The sequence below is a fragment of the Mustelus asterias genome, chromosome 20 (genome assembly GCF_964213995.1).
Source record: "Mustelus asterias chromosome 20, sMusAst1.hap1.1, whole genome shotgun sequence".
Lineage (NCBI taxonomy): Eukaryota > Metazoa > Chordata > Chondrichthyes > Carcharhiniformes > Triakidae > Mustelus > Mustelus asterias.
The window spans coordinates 57,906,849-57,928,847 of NC_135820.1; positions in this window are offsets into that span (position 1 = coordinate 57,906,849).

Sequence of the window (21,999 nt, forward strand, 5' to 3'; positions counted from 1 at the left end):
CCACTGCATCTCACTCCAGACCTTCTTTGCAAAGGCACATTCCACAAGGAGGTGTGTGACCGTCTCATCACCCCCGCAGCCGCTTCGAGGGCAGCATGCGGTGATGTTGAGACCTCAAGCGTGCATAAAGGATCTGATGGGGAGTGTCCTTCTCACCACCAGCCAAGCCAGGTTTTGGTGCTTGTTTGTGAGTTCTGGTGATGAGGCATTCTGCCAGATGACACTGACAGTCTGCTCAGGGAACCATCCGACAGGATCCACCATCTCCTTTTCCCTCAGGGACTCAAGGATATTACACGCTGACCACTGCTTGATCGCCATGTGGTCAAAGCTGTGTTTCCGGAAACTTTCTCCACAAAGGACAGGTGCTACGGTACGGTCCAACTACTTGGAGCGTTCCGCGGCAGTGTGGCCAGTCCCATCCTCTGCAACACTTGGGACAGGTAGAACTTCAAAAGGTAGTGGCACTTGCTGTTAGCATACCGAGGATCTACACACAGCTTGATGCAGCCGCACACAAAGGTGGCCATCAGGATGAGGGCGGCGTTGGGAACGTTTTTCCCTCCGTTCTCTGGAGATTTGTGCATCGCTTCCCTCCGGACACGATCCATCTTTGATCTCCAGATAAATTTGAAGATGGCCTGGGTCACTGCTGCTGCGCAGGATTTGGGGATAGGCCAGACCTGCGCCACGTACAACAACACGGACAGTACCTCACACCGGATGGCCAGGTTTTTTCTGGTGATAGAGAGGGAGTGTTGTTCCCACAAGCCCAATTTTTGCCTGGCTTTGGCAATGCGCTCTTCCCAGATTTTGGCGCATGCCCTTGCCGCTCCAAACCATAACCCCAGCACCTTAAGGTAGTCTGCCCTGACGGTGAAGGGGACAAAGGATCTGTCAGCCTAGTTCCCAAAGAACATGGCCTCGCTCTTACCCCGGGTGACTTTGGCTCCCGAGGCCAGCTCGAACTGCTCACAGACTTGGAGGAGCCTGCGAACAGACAAGGGGTCCGAGCAGAAGACAGCCACGTCATCCATGTACAGGGAGGCTTTGACCTGCGCATTAAGCCATTTAAAACAAATGCAGAGAGGCATTTAGTAGAAGCACATTAGGCATTCCTACGGAAATGCTACTGCTTAAAAAGTATGTTCTTCATTCCCTGTTAGCACAGACTAGGCTGCCAGGAAACCTTAGATTTACAATCAGAGCTTCCTGACCTTTAAGGTATTATAATGAGGTTATAATATATGTCTACAGATTTGGGGATTTTTCTTATTTGTTGAATTACCAGCACTTTGTTTTAGTTACTTTTTTTAACTACTTAATAAATGTATTTACAATTAGATCATTATTTTCCTTGCAATAGATAACACTATGAAATTAGAGTTCTTTAGATAATATCAATATTTGTTTGGATTCCCATGAAGCATAGCAATAATTGCAGGATATCCAGGTGTGTATTAAAATGCAGAGGGTAACTGAGAGTGCGTTATTATTTGAATGAATCCCCGAGAGCTGAGTTACAGAGGATTCCCATGAGTACATCAAAATGGTAGCTGGGACATTTTTTTTGCAGTGGACCTATCATGCAAAAAGCTTTGTAGATCAAATCTATTGACTCCACTGTGACAAAGAAAACAAATGTAAAAGATATGCGGTTAGGAATAGGACTGAATACTGCAGAGGAAATACTCTGCATGTGTACACAGCCTGCTTTTGCATAGAATCAGCATTAAAATTAAATGACCTTAAGACATCTAGCTACAGAACACCTGACCAACTTAGGTTATTCAATACCATAGGAACCTATGTTGAAACGGAATGTTGACTATGAATTCCTTTCAGTAATTCCTCCTGTGAAGGACTGATCCAACAGTTGCAGCATACAACACTGACTAGGAAGGTATGCAGTTCAGGCTCAATGCTCAAACCAGTCACTCCATGTTTGCATACCAATGATATATTGTGACTATTGTTACTTCTCAAATACTTTGCAATTACTCTGTCTGCAGCTGATTTAATTTCAGTTTAAAGGCTTTGTTTAAAAACAATTACAGATTAATGCTATGTTAGCAATATTTTGTTAGTGCAAGCCTGTTTACTTCACATCAATAAACAACACGATAGATTAAATCTTGCACTAGAGGAAATAATACTTTAAGGGCACTTTTCAGTTCTATTTGCAACTTCTCAGATATTGAAACAGTCTGTGTCCATAGTGTTACAATCTCCCTAGAGATTGATAACTTTTTAAAAAGAATTTCAAACATCCAGTTAGAAATTAGCAGGTTGAGAAAGGAAAAGAAGTAAACTCTCTGGAGCTAAGGACTGATTCTGGGAGAATTGAATGTCTACTTGAAGGAGAATGTAATGTATACCTGTATATTTTTTGGTTGTGCTAAAATTAGGGTGGCACAGTGGTTACCAATGCTACCTCACAGCGCCAAGGACCCAGGTTTGATTCCCAGCTTGGGTCACTGTCTGTGCGGAGTCTGCATGTTCTCCCGTGTCTGCGTGGGTTTCCACCGGGTGCTCCGGTTTCCTCCCACAGTCCGAAACCTGCTGGTTAGGTGAATTGGCCATGCTAAATTCTCCCTCAGCGTACCCGAACAGGCGCCAGAATGCGGCGACTAGGGGATTTTCACAGTAACTTCATTGCAGTGTTAATGTAAGCCTACTTGTGACACAAATGAAAAAAATATAAAGAGAGACAGTATTCCATTCTGAGGCTTAAAGTATAAGTCACAAGTACATGAAAATAGTGTTTAGTAAATGAATTGTAGTGTTTTGTGACAGTGAACATTTCCTTGTGTCGTCCTTTCTGATATTAACTGGATGTTTGAAATTCTTTTTAAAGTTATCGATCTCTAGGGAGATTGTAACAATATGGACGCAGGCTGCTTTAGTATCTGAGATGTTGCAAATGGAACTGAAAACTGTCCAGTCCCCACTTTTGACCTTATTATAGATTGAATTATTGATGAAAAAACAGAATATGGTTGGGCCCAGGACACTGCGCTGAGCAACTCCAGCAAAGAAATCCTGGGGCTGAGATGACTTCACTCCAACCGACCACAAACCACCTTCCTCTGTGGTAGACATGACTCTAGTCAATGGAGGGTCCCCAATTTTAGCTCCTCCCTGCAGCATAAAGTCATGGGAATGGATGGGGAAATGAGTAAAAGCAAACAAGCTGCAGTGTGTAGAATCAAGAAGGCCTTAGTGAGGGGAAGTTTAGTTTCAGTATCTGTAAGCAATCAGCTTGGATCATGTAGATCAAGCTCAAGACAGGAGGTGAGAGCCCTGTCTTGTCAGCTTGGATCGGGAATGTCTCACTTGTTGAGACTCTGCATTGGACTTGATTTGATTGAATTGGATTTTTTAAAAATCTGTAAGTAGACTCAGCCTTTTGGCTAAGATCAAGTGTAGTATCGATGTCCTGCACTTGTTTGAAGTCATGAGGTTACACTAAGGCTTCATTTGAAGCAATTTTTTAAAATGGCATCTCGGCCTTTTGGCTAAGATGCAAATGAGATCGAACCTTGGAGAAGGTATAATGTCTGCTCCAATCAGCTTGGATCATGTAGATCAAGCCCAAGGCCTGTCTTGTCAGCTTGGATCTGGAATGTCTCACTTGCTGAGACTCTGAATTAAACTTTGATTGGATTGAATTGGATATAAATTTTTAAAAATCTGTAAGTAGACAATATACGTTACAAAAATGTTTGAGAAAGGGGAATTCGGGAACAAAGAGACCGTCATCTGAAGAAGGTACCTGGGAAACTCGGGCAAGGATTGTAAGTCAATTCCCTACCAATCCACAACATCGTCTGGTCAGGCACTAAAAAGTAACACATTGGGCGGGATTTTTGTGCCGCGCTCGCCCCAAGACTGTAAAATCCCACCCGAGATCAACGGACCTTTGCATGTTCCTGTCCCACCCACTGCGATTCCCATAGCAGGCGGGATGGGAAAATTCCACCCATTAACTCTATTTATTTAGAACTTTTGAAATTTGGTCAGGGGCCCCCGTTCGCTAACCCATTTTAAAACTTTGGGCAGGATTTTCCGAGCAACCCGCCGGGTGTTTCGAGGTGGCTGAGGCTGCCCACCCTTCTCCATGGGGTTTCCCAATCAATGCACCCCTCACCATCATGATACCCACGACGGGGGTGCATGTTCCAGTCCCGCCGGTGTGAACAGCCGGAGAGTTCTCTCCTTTGAAACATAGAAAACAGGAGCAGGAGTAGGCCATTCAGCCCTTCAAACATGCTCTGCTATTCAATATGATCATGGCTGATCCAGTATCTCAATGCCATACTCCCACACTCTCCCCATACCCCTTGACACCTTTAGAGAAATCTATCAATTTCCTTCTTAACTATATTCAGTGACTTGGCCCCATCACCTTCTGCAGCAGAGAATTCCAAAGGTTCACCATTCTCTGAGTAAAAACATTTCTCATTTCTATCCTCAATGGCCTACCATATGCTGCGGCCATGACCCTTGTTCTAGACCCCCCCGCCAGAGGAAACATCATCCCTGCATCCAGTCTGTGCAGCCCGACAGAATTTTATACTGTCAATAAGATGCCCTTCATTCTTCTAAATTCTAGTGAATACAGGTCTAGACAACCCAATCTCTCTTCAAGCAACAATCCTGCCATCCAAGGAATCTGTCTGGTGAACATTCACTGCACTCCATCTCTTGGCAAGTATATCCTTTCTTCAATCAGCAGACCGGAATTGCACACAATACTACAGGTGTTGTCTCACCAAGACCCTGTTAGTAAGACATCCTCCTTCCTGTAATCAGCTCCTCTTGTATTGTAGGTCAACAAACCATTCACCTTCTTAACTCCTTGTTGCACCTGCAAACTTGCTTTCAGTGACTGGTGTATGAGGACACCGAGCTTCCTTATTACAGCAACATTTCCCAATCTATCGCCATTTAAATAATATTTTGCCATTATGTTTCTCTGCTGAGGTGGATAACTTTACACTTATCTGCATTATACTGTATCTGTTATGTATTGGCCCACTCATTCAACTTGTCTAGATTGCCTGGAAGCCAGTTCACATCCTCCTCGTCACTCACATTCCCACCAAGTTTTGTGTTGTCAACAAATTTGGAAACATTACGCTTGGTTTCCTAATCCAAATCATTGAACCATGTTGTGAATATATTGAGATGTAAGCACTGATTCCTGTGGTAACCTGCTAGTCACCACCTGCCACTCCAAAAAAGACCGATTTATTCCTACTCTCTGCTTCCTGCCCACTAACTAATTCTCAATCCATGCCAATATATTACTCCCAATCACAAGCACTTTAATTTTGTGCATTAGCCTCTCATGGGACTTTATCAAAAGCTTTCTGAAAATCTAAATATACCACATCCACTGGTTCTCCCTTATCTACTCTGCTCGTTGTGTTCTCAAAAAAACTCCAGTAGGTTTGTCAAACATGATTTCCCTGTCATAAATCCATGTTAATCCTGTTGATATTTTCTAAGTATCCTTTACAATGGGCCCTAACATTTTCCTAACGACTAATGTTCAGCTAACTGGTCTGTAATTTCCTGTTTTCTCCCTCCCTCCTTTTTTAAGTAGTGGGGTTGCATTTGCCTTCTAGAATTTTGGAAGATGAAACCAATGCATCCACTATTTCCATGGACACCTCCTTTAGTACCCTGGGATGTAGATCATTCGGCCCTGTGGATTTATCTGCGTTCAGTCCCAATAATTTCTCCAGCAATATTATTTTAGTAATACTAATTTTCTTCACTTCACACTAAACCCTTGGTTCCCTAGCATTTCTGGACATTTTCTTTTTAGATATTTAAGGAAGCTTTTACATTCTTATTTTCTGTTCTTTGCTAAGTTTACTCTCAGACTCTATTGTCCCTGCTTAATCAATCTTTTTCTCTTCCTTTGCTGCATTCAAACTGTTCCTAATCCTCAATCTTACTAGTTTTTCTAGCAACTTTATATGACTCCACTTTGGATCTAATAGAATCCTTAATTTTTTTTTGTTAGCCATGATCGGGCCGCTTTTCATTTTGAGCCAGAAATGAATATATAACTGTTGCAACGGAAACATTTGTTCCTTAAATATTAGCCCTTGCTTATCCATCAGCATAGCTTTTAATGAAATTCCCCAATCTATCTTAGCCAACTCGCATCTTGTAGTTTGAATAAATAATTTATTTTAAATACTACATTAATTGTTTTGCTGTTAATCTACTTTGATTATTTTCAAAATGCAAGCTGAAATTCTAATAATTTTATATTCTCATTTCACATTTCTCTCAGGACAAAAAAATAGGGAAAAGACCTTAAAAATCTAGTTTGAGTAAAATAGCGAACAAGGCAAGTTTAAAAAAAAACCAAACATGACAAAAATATAAGAATCCTTTGACATACTATTTGGCTTACATCTGTAAATAGACATATATTAAAACAAATATGTATTGACAACTTGAGTACCATAATAGCAAACTTAAATGGGTCCAAATTGATATCATTTTGTTCATTGTAATTTTTAAAAATGAAACTTGGAATTAATTGTCCATGAATGAATAATTTAACAGTTGTTAATTGTGTCAGTGTTGGTTAAAATTGTGAAAGAAAATCCTCAAATATATTTAGAAAAAATGTCATAAATATCATGAATGAACTTGATTGGGATTTGTTCTACTTATGGCTATTTGTTGAAATTGGGGCAGTGTAATATCTTGAGCTGTAACTAGACTTCGGATATGTCAGGTTGGTCAAGTTATATAATGCATGGTGAAGCATTTCTCCCTTTGTGTACTTATTACATTATCAGAGAACCATACAGCACAGAAGGAGACCTTTCAGTCCATCATGCCTACGCAGACCTTTTGAAAATGCTGTCAATTAGTTCCATTCACCTATTGTTTCCCCAAAGTCCTGTAAAGTTTTCTATGAAAAGACAATTGCCTTTTGAACCTCCGACTACATTTCAAGCAGTGCATCCCAAATCATAACAATTGACTGTGCAAAAATTTGCAATGCTTAGGGCAAAGCAACAAGTTACTTCTAAAATCCTTTCTCAAGATATTTTCATTTAATCAAATCTCTCATAAATTGAGATCCCCTGTGAAGTAATTAAACTGGATTGCTCTAAGGGTGGAATTGAAACACTGGGATGCAGTGCAGAACAAAGTCACAAATTTTCACTAAGAACTGAATATCGCACATGATGAAAAGAGAATTTTATTACTATGACCTAATTAGTTGCCGTAATCTCAATTGTCAAAATATACCATTGCACACAGACATTTCATCGTCAGTTAAGATACTAAGGTCAAAACAAATTCAAGGTATATTTTACTTGCTTTCGAAAGAATATATCAGAGACAATACACACCACGGTACACATGCTGAGGGAGAAAATTACAACAGAGAAATCACTACTTATGTATTCAATGAAGATTGAAAGATTCTGACCACAGCCTTTACTATTCTTATCCAGACTTCCCCAGCAAACCAGACTTCCTCAGCAAAACCATGATGGGTGCAATATAGACGGTGGAGAGGCTTTGGGCAGTCAGGAGATAAGTCATTAATCACAGAATTCCCAGGGCGAGATTTTCTGGCCCCGCTCACTCACGGATCATCCGGTCCCACTGAAAGTCAATGGATTTTTGGCTGGCCACTGAATCTCTCTGAATCTCCATCTGAACCAGAGGATTTTTTGACTTTGCTGTGACACTTTTAAGTCCCTCATCTTTATCAATTCTACCCAAATCAATTTCTCTAAGACTTCCTATTTTACTTTGACTTTTACTGGCAACATCCTCTTTTGTTACAATAGATAGAAAGTGTTTACTTTGCTCATTGGCTATGACCTTTTGCCTTTGTCTTTATTCATTAATGGGAAACGAGAGCAACTAGCAAGACCGGTATTAATTCCTGTCCTTGGGAAAATGATGGTGAACCGCTGCAGTCTGTGTGGTGATGGTACATGGACAATGCTGTTAGGGAAGGAGTTCCAGAATTTTGACCCAGTGATGATGAACGGTGATCTATTTCCAAGTCAGGATGGTGTACGACTTGGAGGGGAACTTTCAGGTGGTTGTGTTCCCTTGCTCCTGTCCCCCCTCTTTGTCCTTCTAGATGGTAGGGGTTGGGGATTTGAGAGGTGCTGCTACTGAACTCTTGGAGAGTTGCAGCAGTTCAATCTGTAGAATGGTACACAGTGCAACCACAGTGTTTAAGGTGCAGCGGATGGAGTTCAATCAAGCAAGTTGCTTAGTCCTGGATGGTGTTCAATTTCTTGAGTGTTGGAGCTGCACTCATCCAAGCAATTCCACTGCACTCATGACAGGTGCAGTATAGATGGTGGAGAGGCTTTGGAAAGTCAGGAGGTAAGTCATTAACCACAGAATACCCACTCACTGCATGGATCATCCAGTCCCACTGAAAGTCAATGGACCTGTCGCAGGTCTCGCAATGACAGGGCCAGAAAACACCTGCCCCAGCCTCTCAGAGGCTCTCATTGTCACAGTGTTTATGTCCTGTGACTGGTTCAGCGAATTTTCCGGTCAACAGTGACCATCCCCCTGCCCCTATGCACCCCCCACTCCCGCCCCCCACTCCACCACCACCACCACTAAACCCCGGGGGATGTTGATGATGGAGGAATTGACAATGGTAGTACCAATGAATGTCAAGAAGAGGTGGTTGACTTTCTCTTGTTGTAGAAGGTCACTTGTATGACACAAATGTTACTCACCACTTATCAAAGGAACATTTTCCAGGTTTTCCTGTATGCGATCATCTGACAAATTTCGAATGAAACACTGTGCAATCCCTTTTTCTGACCTTATGATGGTTATTGAGGAAGCAGCTGAAGATTATTGGGTTAGAACACTACCTTGAGGAACTCCTGCAGTTATATCCTGCGGCTGTGATGATTGGCCTCTTTCAACCACAATCATCTGCCTTTTGCTAGTATGACTCCTATCCGTGGCGAATTTTCCCCCAATTCCCATTGACTTCAACTGCACGCAAGCTCCATGATGCCACATTTAGTCAGATGCTGCTTTGATATTAAGAGCACTCCCACCTCTCCTCAGGAATTCAGCACTTTGTCCATATTTGGATCACAGGTCTCATGTGTTCTGAGTTGTCATGGTGAAACACCACATGACCATCAGTGAGCAGACTGAAACCAATAAGACGAGATATTGATCTATTGAATCTAAAGGGATTGAGTCAAGCCGTCCTGTTCTTGTTAACCAGTCAATCACCAGCTTTTAAAATATTCAGTTGAATTTTCAGCATGCAAACTCCAGCTGGTATGTTTAAATTATCCTAATGTTTATTCACTGTCCAAAATAATTTGCATTTAAACAAAGAAGCATCTAAATTCCTTTTATCAGTTTGCTCTTTCTTCAATGCAAATGATCCTATCCTCTCTCTATAATCAAAACTCAGATAATCAAATAGTATACAGATTTTACATAAAATAAGAAGTACTTTTTTAGATAGTGGTAACTTACTCAATAACTACCAATCCTGAACTTGCAAGTTGAAGGTTTGCACCTGGTAAGCAGTTTTGCTTTATAAAGTGCGTAACAGTGTGTACATACAAGTATACTCATCTTTACATTCTCTATTGAAATGCATAATTTTTCTCTTGCACACTTCAATTGAACAGGTTAAATTTAAAACACTTATTACCTGCTGGTTTTTCATCCTTCTCCTTCTTCCCTTCTAGGCAGCCTCTCAAGATTGAGGATGACTTGTTTTCATTCGGGTTTGATGAATTCTGAGATAGCTGATTAGTCCAACGTGCGATCTGCGGTCTCTGCCACATGCGAGGCAGGTGATGCTTGAATATCCAGGTAGATGAATTGTTTGGAGGTTTTTGCGCTCTCTCCCATGCCTCGCCTTCACCTCTGCGTGTTCCTGAAGAAGTCTCTCGATGTGTTTGGTGACTCCCTGAATTAACCTTCTCCATTTTTGTCAGCCACAAGCCAGGGACTCCCATGAATTTGACCTTTTCAGGGTGCTTTGATGACACCCCTAAAGTGTGTTCGCTTTCACCTGGGAGTTCTTCATTTGCTAATTGAACAAGAACAAAGAACAGTACAGCACAGGGACAGGCTCTTTAGTCCACCAAGTCTGTGCCGACACAGATACCTCTGTAATCTAATATTTTCTTGCCTCTACATGGTCCATATCCCTCTATTCCCTGCCTATTTATGTTTCTATCCAGATGCCTCTTGAACGCTGTTATAGAATCTGCTTCCACCACCTCCTCCGGCAGCGTGTTCCAGGCATTCACCACCCTCTGTGAGAAAAACTTGCTGTGGAGATGCCAGCGTTGCCCCTTACATCTCTTTTAAACTTCCCCCCCTCATTTTCAACCTATGCCTCCAAGTAATTGACCCTTCAATTCTGGGGAAAAGGCTGAAGTAATTCTCTGAAGTATTTTACAAAATTTAAAAATAATGACGTTCCCAACTTAAGCATTAAACACCTTTAGCCACAAGTGAGTTTGGGATTAGAACAGTTACTTCAGGAATCTGGCATCAAGCATACAAACCACATGTCCTGCCCCGTTGAGCTGGATTTGAGTGATTGGTGCCTCCCTGCTAGTGATTGGAAGCAAATGTGGCTGTTGGACCACCTTTGTTGCCAAATGATTTGGAGGATTTTGTGAAGACATTGCTGGTGGCACTTCTCCAGTGTTTTAAGATGCATATTGGAGCACGGGAATCACTGCGGCCAGTAAACCATGACCTTTGACTTGGGTTTGAGATCCTGATCCTCAAATATTCTTTTCCTCAGTCTGCTGGAGACTGAGCTGGAGGTGATGAACCTTGGTAACCTAACCTCTTCCCAAGGGGAAACTGTTCAATCTCTCAACCACGACTCTCATCACATACATCTCTACCCAAAATGTCTTTGCCAGTGCTTTAGTTCCATATCAACCTCCTTCCAGCTTACTTCATGTCACCCAAGTAACATATTCCTCTCTCCCTCATATACTTACCAAACCTGCCCTTAAATGAATCCTGGCTTATTCCCTCAGCCACTATGGTAATGAGTTCTACTTTTGAACCAGTTTTTGAGTGAAGAATTTTCTTCTGAATTTCTTTTGGATTTATTGATGTTCATCTTAAATCTAAGGCGCATGCTTTTGTATTTCCCACAAATGGAAACATCTTCTCTACATGTGTCTGACTGAACCCCTTTATCATTTTAAAGATTTCTATCAGACCATCTGTCAGTTTTCATTCTGATTATTGTACTCTCTCAGTTCTGGTGCCATCCTTGTAAATTGCTTTTACATTTCCTCCATGTTTCTGTATATTTTTGTCTTATGGAAACTAGAACTGTAGTTCTAAAAAGTTTATTTATTAGTATCAGAAGTAGGTTTACATTAACACTGCAATGAAGTTACTGTGAAAATTCCTGGTCGCCACACTTCAGCACCTGCTCGGGTACACTGAGGGAGAATTTAGTATGGCCAATGCACCTAACCAGCATGTCTTTCAGACTGTGGGTGGAAACCTACACAGGCACAGGGAGAATGTGCAAACTCCGCACAGTCACCCAAGCTGAGATTGGAACCCGGGTCCCTAGCACTATGAGGCAGCAGTGCTAACCACTGTGCCACCGTGTCACCCTTGTACTCCAAGTGCAGTGCAACCAAGTTTCTTTACAAGTTTATTATAACATCTCCACTTTTGAATGCCATTCCACTGGAAATGAATCCCGCTGCTTTATTTGCTTTTTTAAAGCTTCATTAACCTTAATCCGATGTGTTTCCTGTTCCACACCGTTAGTAACTACCCCCCCTTCCTTCGGCAACTCCTTGAGAATTCTCTACCTTGCCAGCTTGCATATTGCTTTGAAAAGTATCAAACCTTCCTCTTCAACCACATCTTCAGGTCCCCACCGTTTCTGTTTTATGTCTTTCTCTCCGGTTAAACTCACATTTCTTCTTCATCGGGGAGCCAAGTGATTGACCTGCAAGTAAAGATCTAAATGTTCTGGGGCCTCAGCTTTTCAAGGCTTTGATGAAGGAATAGAGAACAGTACATCTAAGTTTGTTGATGATACTAATTTAGGTGGCATCATAAATGGTGGAAAGAGGAGCAGAAAGTTGCAATGGGATACTGATAGATTAAACGACTGGGCAAAGTTGTGGCAGATGGAGTTCAGTGCAGATAATGCACTTCCCACCTAAGGGAAATAAACCACCATAATTGCATGTGTATTAAGGGAATTAGGCAGTTTGAGGTACAAATTTGTTCCGGCTCAATTTCTATCTGGCAGCGTGTTTCCAGACATTCCCCGACGGGGAGGCTGAAAGTTAGGCCTTAGGCTTCATGCAAATAACTGGGCAAGCTACTCGTACCTATTGTGCTTAAAGAGGCATCTTACCTGAGTCGGTGAATTGAATATGGACACACCCTTACATACATCTGGTGGAAGTGGAGCCTAACTGGGGTTGCAGGCTGGGATTGGGATCTGGACGCTGGAAATGGAACCCAATAAAAACAGATATACTTAGAAACAGCATCTTTACAACTTGAACAATTGGATACAATCACATTAGGCCTCCAGAGGGGAGAATCCTGACTTCTCCCCTAGCCAGTTTCTTTAAACACAGATGCCTCAGATGCATCCCTAGTGTCACCTGGTGAGCTTAAAGTTACAGGACATCACCATGACTTGCAAACATTGGTAGGACCAACACAGAGTTCGAGAGGTTCTAGCATGATGCACATAATATACTCTTTCCCAATATCACCCCAACCCAACCTTTTGATTACTCTTTTCCTGCCCCAGTAAACAAAGGTCATTGTATTTAAATGAATACAGAAAAATGAAGAGCTACAGTTAGCATTGCCTAAGAATTAAGAATGAACAAGAAAGAAATCATCCTGGTCATGTCTGAATTCAGGATTTGAGCTACCCTTTGGTTTCCTGACCACAGTGTGGATATAGCATACCCCATCCAATAAACTGGCTTTCAGACAGCCATTCCTGTTTTTACTTCAATGCTATATTTATACCGAAAGCCATTTATTTTCGTGGGTTGGAGATTGTAGTTTATAAGGTCAGAGCAATGGACTGTTTCTTTGACCAGGAAGGATTATCAACAACTCTACTCAGCATCGTTATGTCATCTTTGCTGAAACGAGCAACAAAAAAGGATTTGGTGGATGTGATAACAAATGATACTGAGAAGGAAGAGAAGTGAAATGACAGCCTGCGCCCTTTCTGTCCCTACACAAGCCTGGCTTTACTTCATATATAAATGAGACACTAATACTGTGAACCAACTACTTAGCTATGTTAGGCAACTTGGAAGGAACAGGCAGGACAACATGTACTAATATTTGAGGCCTTTAAGGAAGTGGAAACTTTGAATCGAATTCACTACATCAGTCCCATTTAAACAAACTGGAAAATTACCTGACACTAAAACAGACATTTCTGTCCAATCGTAAGCAAAGAGAAAATGTGGATGTACTACAGCCTAAAGGAGAAAGAAGGATCAGTGAAACAACTCCTCAAAGGCCAGTGTTCCTTCACCAGATTCCCTTTATTTACTAACTCTATTGCACTCCTAGGCCGGAATTCTAACCGGCACGCCCACCCCGATTCTGGAGGGCGGGTGAGGCTCGGAGAACGGCATTCTCCGTTGGCCTCAAGTGGGATCGTACGAACTTCAGGAGGACGTGCCGGTAAAATTCCACCTCTAGAGTGCTTCAGTGCAAAGTCAGAATCCGGAGTGTCAGTAAACCTGACTATATATACATACAGGTGAGGCTCCCTGATTTGGCAGGCAATTATGAGCTCAATCAGGGAGCTCGTACTCCAAGAGGCCCACCTCATTGAAGTCATTACAGTCAGAATTTCTGCAATCAGGAAGCTGGCCACAATAAATTACGCTCAGAATTGTATGAGTTTTAGAGAAGATTTTTTTCTTAAAGCTTCATATCAGCGATGGTAACATTTTTCGTGCCTTTCTTCAAAAATATGTTTTTTATTGTAGTTTTATTGATACAATTGAAAAAGGGTTTAATTACAAAAAAATACATTCTCAATTAGTGTCTAGTCGTCCACCAACCATGAGGAACCTGATCTTAAATAATGAAAATGTCCTCAAAAAAAATTATGCCAAACCATTTACTGTCAGTTTATTTATAAATTTCTCAGCAAACAGGCACAAAATAGCAGAAACTGGCTGGGGTGGTGAATTTAATTTGGGGACATGTCCAGCTTTATATGTGGTTCCTGCTTCCAGGGCAGTGTTCTATAAATTAGTGCAAAACATCACAGAAACCAAATGTGCGTGAATGGAATATGGGCATGAAGTTCCTCAATCTTTTTCTTTAGTTTGAAGGATTTTGCGTGAATTGCTCTGATACACCAGTACAGTTGAGCAGCCACCACCAGATCTAGCTCTTTACGATTTATGGTCTGACACCACCTTACACTTGCCCAAGTTAACCTTGCAAGATTCGCAACCTCCATGTACTGGAAGCTGTGACTGGCAGGAAATGACGTAACCTAGTCAGGCGCGCTCACTGGGATCACAAATTAAAGCCCTGGTTTGCTCAGGGGCTACATATAAAACTCTGCTGTAAAATGGTAGCATTGAGATGAGGCCAGGATCAGAATTGGTGGTGGCTTTGGGACTAAAGTTTACTTATTAGTGTCACAAGTAGGCTTACATTAACCCTACAATGAAGTTAATGTGAAAATCCCCCAGTCGCCACACTCCAGTGCCTGTTCGGGTACACACTGAGGGAGAATTTAGCATGGCCAATGCCAATCAGCACGTCTTTTGGACTGTGGGAGGAAATTGGAGCATTTGGAGGAAACCTATGCAGGCATGGGAAGAACGTGTACACTTCACACAGACAGTGGCCAAGCCAGGAATTGAACCCAGGTCCCTAGTGCTGTGAGGCAGCAAAGCTAACCACTATGTCACCGTGTCACTATAGCAGTGGAGCCACATTAGAGACTGATGTAGGGTAGCTGTGGATTGGCAGGAGCGAGGTTAGAATTTGCACGTATTGTCACATTCAAAATCAGTCAGGGGTTGGCTAAGGGACAGTTTCAATAAACAGTTTGCAGACTTTTTTAATACCACTCTTCCACCAACTAAACTCAACTTCAGAAAGGTTTCCTGTCTGGACTTTCTCGGTCATTCCAATGCTAACATGTACTAATTGGATTGGTTGTCTCCCCCTCCGTGGGGCGTTACTCGAGGAGTAGCACCCTGGTAGAAAGATGGCGAAAAGTGTATAAATATCGCACTATCTCAGTGAATGTTAAGTTTATCTGCACCAAACATGCTCCTCCCTCAAGTTATTACACAAACTGTAAAAACAAGTTCCTCTTTTTATTTTAAAACTTGTCAGTGAAACACTTTAACCATTCACATTATTAGAACAGTTCTCAGTCCCTTCAAGCCGATCTGCCCTTGTCCGGTTTTAGATTGTGTGGAATGTACCAATCTTAATCGCAATCCTGGTACAATGATTAATTCCAATCATGCTGCAGATATAAAATATATAAGGAGGGAAGTTGTATTGCAGCTGTACAGGACCTCGATGAGACCATGCCTTGAATACTGTGTACAGTTTTGGTTTCCTTTTTTGAAAAAGGATGTAATTGTGTTAGAAGCCGTTTAAACGATGTTCATATTACTCAATTCTGGAATGAGGGGCTTATCTTATGATGAAAGGTTGAACAGGTTGGGTTTACACCCACTGAACTTTAGAAAAATGAGAGGTGATCTTATTGACACACATAAGGTCCTGAGGGGACTTGATAGGAGTGATAACAGGAGGATGTTTCCTGTTGTGGGCGAGACTAGAACTAGGAGACACAGAATAAGAATTCTCGCTTTTAAGACAGAGATGAGGAGAATTCTTTTTCTCTCAGTGGGTCATTAGTCTGTGGAATTCTTTTCCCCAGTACTTGGTAATTGAATTCATTCAAGACTGTGTTGGGTGTATTTTTGATGGAAAAAGGAGTCAAGGGGTATAGAGGGCAAACAGGAAAGTGGAATTGAGACCACAATCAGATCAGCGGAGTAGGCTCAAAGGGCCGAATGGCCTACTCCTGCTCCTTACTCCAATGTCCCTGTTTCTAAGCTTGTTTGTCTCTAGGATATGGCCCCAACCAAATTTGGTTTTGGGTTTCATTTAAATGCTGACAGTCCCCAACTACCGCTCACCGATGATGTTTGATGGCAGGAAATCAAGCTGCCCCTGTTCTGAGTCGGCGAGCAGATTGGGTCTTGCAGGGGTTAGGGTGGGAGGTTGAATGGGGGAGCAGGTGGCGAACCTCAAACCGGCCAGCTGGAGTTTTAATGTTGGTCCTGCGGGAACTCTCAAATAGAAAACCTCAGAATTTCCTGGATCACCCCCAACATCACGGTGGCACAGTGGTTAGCACTGCTGCCTCACAGTGCCAGGGACCTGGTTCGATTCCAGCCTTGGGGTACTGTCTGTGTGGAGTTTGCACATTCTCCCCGTGTCTGCCTGAGTTTCTTCGGGGTGCTCTGGTTTCCTCCCACAGTCCAAAAGATGTGCAGGTTCGGTGGATTGGCCATGCTAAATGGCCCCTGAGTGTCCAAAGATATGTAGGTTAGGTGGATTAGCCATGGTTAATGCACAGGGATAAGGAGGAAAGGGCAGAGGGAAGGGGTTGCGTGGGATACTCTTTTGGAGAGTCGGTGCAGATTCTATGGGCTGAATGGCCTCTTTCTGCACAGTAGGGATTCTATGGTTCCATCACTTAAAGGATGTTGGTTGGACCACTTAGCGGCTGGTACGACTGGACAATACATGCATGGCAAACTCCACCCATTTCAAACTGAATTTTGCAATCGTAGCCCTTCACTGATTCTTTCAGCAATTGTAGGTGGCTTGGCTCTTCATCAGTTTACAGACTTTCCAGGATGTTGTTCAAAGCAGACTTTGGGCATTAAACGGCTGGATAAGGTGCTGCTCAATTTAGAATTGCTGGCCATTTATTTCTCAGGTACAAAACCGGCGGCTGTGAGGTCCCCTATATCTTTGCACAGTCAGGTAACCTCCTTCCAAAGCTGGTACAGTATATCAGTTATGAAGTGGTTTGAGGTAGGAAACATATATAATTAATCAGAGCCAGGATGTTCTTTTGTACTGTTTTTGATTGCCTAAGGGGAGGTCACAGAAGAATTTTTATTTACTTTTTCTTAATCGGCCTGCGGTTTTTATGTTCTTTTTCATCTCTCCCAGAAGATTACCTGGCTTCTGGCGAGGGTGAGGAGTGTATTGTGATTCACAATACATAATAACTGTGCTCTTCTCTTGTTTGTCATTTTTCACATGTTCCTATTTGTGAATCTGATAATACTAGCTATCAGTGTAACTGGAGTTTGTTATTTATGCCATCGGAGTATTGATGTGTTGTTCAAATTTTAATTAAATGCATACAATAATGGTACTTTGCACATTTTCCAGTTATTGTAGCATTACTTTATCAGACTGAATGTACACTTGTGAAGATTTGTGTGCCAAAAGACAACAGACTCGATATGAAAATTAATTGGAATTTGTTGCATGGATGGGGCGAGAAATTATGCGAAAAGTGTCCACATCCTTTGTATTAGCCCCTGCGTTAGAAAGGTGCAGCTACACAAGGGAGAGAATAGAAGAGACTGAATCAGAAATAACAATTACTGTATCTTATCATAAGCTGCTTCCCCAGACACTGGGTGTGAATGTTACACAGTAAGAGTTTTAACAACACCAGGTTAAAGTCCAACAGGTTTATTTGGTAGCAAATACCATAAGCTTTCGGAGCGCTGCTCCTTCGTCAGATGGAGTGGAAATGTGCTCTCAAACAGTGCACAGAGACACAAAATCAAGTTCTCCACATCATGTATTTTTATTAGCAGGTCCTAAAAATATTGGCAAAAACTTAACAAAGAATGTTAAGGACGGGCAGAGAACGAGATGAAAAATTGTTGAGAGTTTGCCTGTTGACTGTCAAGAGCTTGAATCAAAGATAGAAGCCAGTGCAAAGATAGAATCAAAGATGAATGTTACTCCATTGTATGTTAAACATTCATCTGCTGTGCCACCTGCAAATAAAAGCAGAGAAAATTAAAGGTGCAAAACTTTCATGGAGGAAGTGTGGTGGAGCAGAACCGTAGATCATTCTTGTAGTACGCTTAGACCCGGTTCCGAATTGTAAAGTGGAAGTTATTTACATGATCAGGGAAGAACATTGGTGGGGTGATGGGGGAAGCGTGGTGGGAGGGGGTGGTTGGGTGGAGGGAGCGGATAACAACAAACTATTATTACTCCTGAAACTGAAAAGAACTTCCAGATTGAGCACATGGGATGGTTAGTACACATATCCTGAAGTAGCAGTCTGTCATTCTCTCTTCTTCTACAGGCTGGGCTGTGGACATCCCTCTTCCAACTTCACTAGCAATTAAATCAGTTAGACCTGAAAAGATGATCTGGGGAAACCCTTTGCTGCTCTCATTTCAATGTTAGAAACCCCATTAAAGTTATACTCTGTTTGATGTGTGTAATTGGGTTTTAGTGATGATGTGTGTAAGGGATTTTCCTGGAGGCTTCCCTCTGGTGTCATGTATTGAGCTGAATTCAGCGAGTACAAAGACTCGCAAAAGACAGTGTGCAGTTAAAAACGTTCTTTGTTTGACCAATGCGCATTAGTAGAGAGACAGCTGGAGGATTCCAACTTCTCTCTGACATTCCAGTACATGTGTAAAACAGATATACCTTTTCGAAGGTTCGTTTCTTCCACCCAACCTGTCATCCAAACTGGATGATCCAATTACATTACTACAATTCTGGCAGAATTGGAAATTCATTGGTCAACTGGACCTGGAAGTTCTTTCCCCCCCCCCCCCCCCCCCCCCCCCCCCATTGCCTAGCAACCTTACCTACACAAATCCGGTTGGTTCAAACATTGCCCTCGCCACCTACAAACCATGGGAATGGAGAAAGAGTCATTTCACCCTGTCTGCTAGCTACTCCTTATCAGTAAAAGCTGAATACGACTATTCACTGCAACCAGAAGCTAAATGCCTCTATTCATTTTAAAACCTTGGTAGCTTGCAGCTGCAGGATCTTTTACTGATAATAGTGAATATATTCTACACCTTATTGTTTCCAAAGAATGGGGCCTATCTAGTTCTGCTTGTTTCCCATTATGCTTTGGGGGAGGCTGCATCTTGTCCAAAGAATAAAATCCCTACAGTGCGGGATCCCTACGGGCGACATGGTAGCACAATGGTTAGCACTGCTGCTTCACAGCTCCAGGGACCTGGGTTTGATTCCCAGCTTGGGTCACTGTCTGTGTGGAGTTTGCACATTCTCCTCATGTCTGCATGGGTTTCCTCCGGGTGCTCCAGTTTCTTCCCACAGGCCAAAGATGTACGGGTTAGGTTGATTGACCATGCTAAAATTGCCCCTTTGTGTCCTGAGATGCATAGGTTAGAGGGATTCGCGGGTAAAATTAGTAGGGATATGGGGGTAGGGCCTGGGTGGGATTGTGGTTGGTGCAGACTCGATTGGCCAAATGGCCTCTTTCTGCACAGTAGGGTTTCTATGATTCTATGATTCTAAGGAGGCCATTCGGCCCATCAAGTCTGCGCCGACCACAATCCCCCCATATATTTACCATGCTAATCCCCCTGACACTAGGGTCAATTTAGCATGGCCAATCCACCTAACCCACACATCTTTGGACGGTGGGAGGAAATTGGAGCACCCAGAGGAAACCCCTGCAGACATGGGGAGAATGTGCAAACTCTACACAGACAGTGATCCAAGCCAGGAATTGAACCTGGGTCCCTGGCGCTATGAGGCAGCAGTGCTAACCACTGTGCCACCCTGAATTCAGATTTCACCATCTGCCCTAGCGGGATTTGAACCCAGGTCCCCAGACTTTGTTCTGGCTCTCTGGACTACCAGTCCAGTGACAATACCACTGGGCCAATGCCTCCCCTAACAAGCTTACAAGACATTTGAAAATACATTTTAAATCTACACTACTTATTCAAAATTCTCGACCAATGATTATATATGTGTCCATGCATACAATATCTCCTCATGATATATGTGAGGCACTTTGTGATTCCTTATGGTATATATAAGGCACACTGTGATCCCTATTCTAAATTAGTCTATTTTGTTTTAATAGTCTTCAAAATCCTAGAGGTTTCTGTACCCCTTTCTACAGTGTGAATAAGAACTATTGCTTTCAAAAAGGAAAGAGAGAGAAAGGCCAGTTAGCTTAACATCTGTCATAGGAGAATTACTGGAATCTATTATTAAGAAGGTTATAGTGGGGCAATAGAAAATGAGAAATCTCAATTGCAACCAAGCAGAGTCAACATGGTTTTGTGAAAGAGAAATCACATTTGCCTAATTTATTGGAGTTCATTGAGGAAGCAACAAGCAAAGTGGATAAAGGGGAACCTGTGAATGTGCTGCACTTAGATTTCCAGAAGACATTTGACAAAATGCCACTACGTAAAATGAGAGTCCATGGTGTAGGGAGTAACATATTAGCATGGATAGAGGATTGGTTAGTTAACAGGGAGCAGAGAGTAGGGATCAATGGGCCTTTTTTGGGTTGGCGAGATGTGACAAGTGGAGTGCCACAGGGAGCAGTGATGGGGCCTCAACCATTTAAAATTTATATCAAAGTGAACGGATCAAAAGTATAGTTACCAAGTTTTCTGATTACACAAAGATAGGTCGGGAAGTAAATTGTGAAGAGGATATAAGATTTCTGCAAAGGGAGATAGATAGGGTAAGTAAATGGGCAAAGGTTTTGCAGATGAAATATAAAGTGAGAAAATGTGAACTTGTCCACTTTGGCAGGAAGAATAGCAAAGCAGCATATTCTTTAAATAGAAAGAGATTGCAGACCGCTGAGTTACAAAGGGATCTGGATTTCCAGCTCCATGAATCTGGAAAAGTTAGTACGCAGGTACTGCAGTGATTCAGAAGGCAAATGGAAAGTTGTCATTTATTGCATGGGGATATTTTGCTACAGAGTGTTGGTGAGACCACATCTGTACCATAATGTGCAGCTTTGGTCGTCAGTTAAGAAATAATATAAACGTATTAGAAGAGTCACTTAACTGATATCAGGATGGGAGGGTTATCTTATGAGGAAAGGTTGGACAGACTGGGCCCCTGTCCATTGGAGTTTAGAAGATTGAGAGGTGATCTTATTGAAACTTATAAGATTCTGAGGTGACTTGACAGGGTGCTGCTGAAAGGATGTTTCCCAGTTTGGCATTGATAAGGGACACAGTTTAAAAACAAGGGGTCTCCCATTGAAGACAGAGGTGAGAAGGAATATTTTCTTTCAGAGGGTTCCAAACCTTTGGAACTCCCTTGGAAGCTGGGTCAATTAATAATTTTAAGGCAGAGGTAGATAGAGTCTTGACTAACAAGGGAGTCAAAGGTTATCAGGGGTAGGCGGAATTTGGAATTGAGACCACAATCAAGTCAGCCATGATCATATTGAATGGCAGAGCAGGCTTGAAGGGCCGAATGACCTATCCCTGCTCCTAATTTGTATGCCCGTATATTCGTAACCACGGGTCTGGTCCTGAAAATATAGGGGGCCATTCGCCCAGCGCACTGCATTGCTCTAGCGGAGGCCATGTAACGGGCTTCCCATTGGGCACCATGGCCTCTGTACATCTCCGGCTGCTGGATTTCCAGCGGCGTCAGTTCTGGGCCAGAAATCGGCACAGAGCTGTATAAATTATGGAAATGAGCATTACCATCTTATTAGCGGGCCTGGGACTTCTAGCATCCCCCCCCCCCCCCCCCCCCCACCACCGCATCGGGCAGTGCTAAGGGGTGGGGCCAGATGGGGTGGGGCCTTGAGGGAGCAGGGCCTCTGCGGGGAAGATCAGTGAGAGTTAGGAGTCCTGCTGCCAC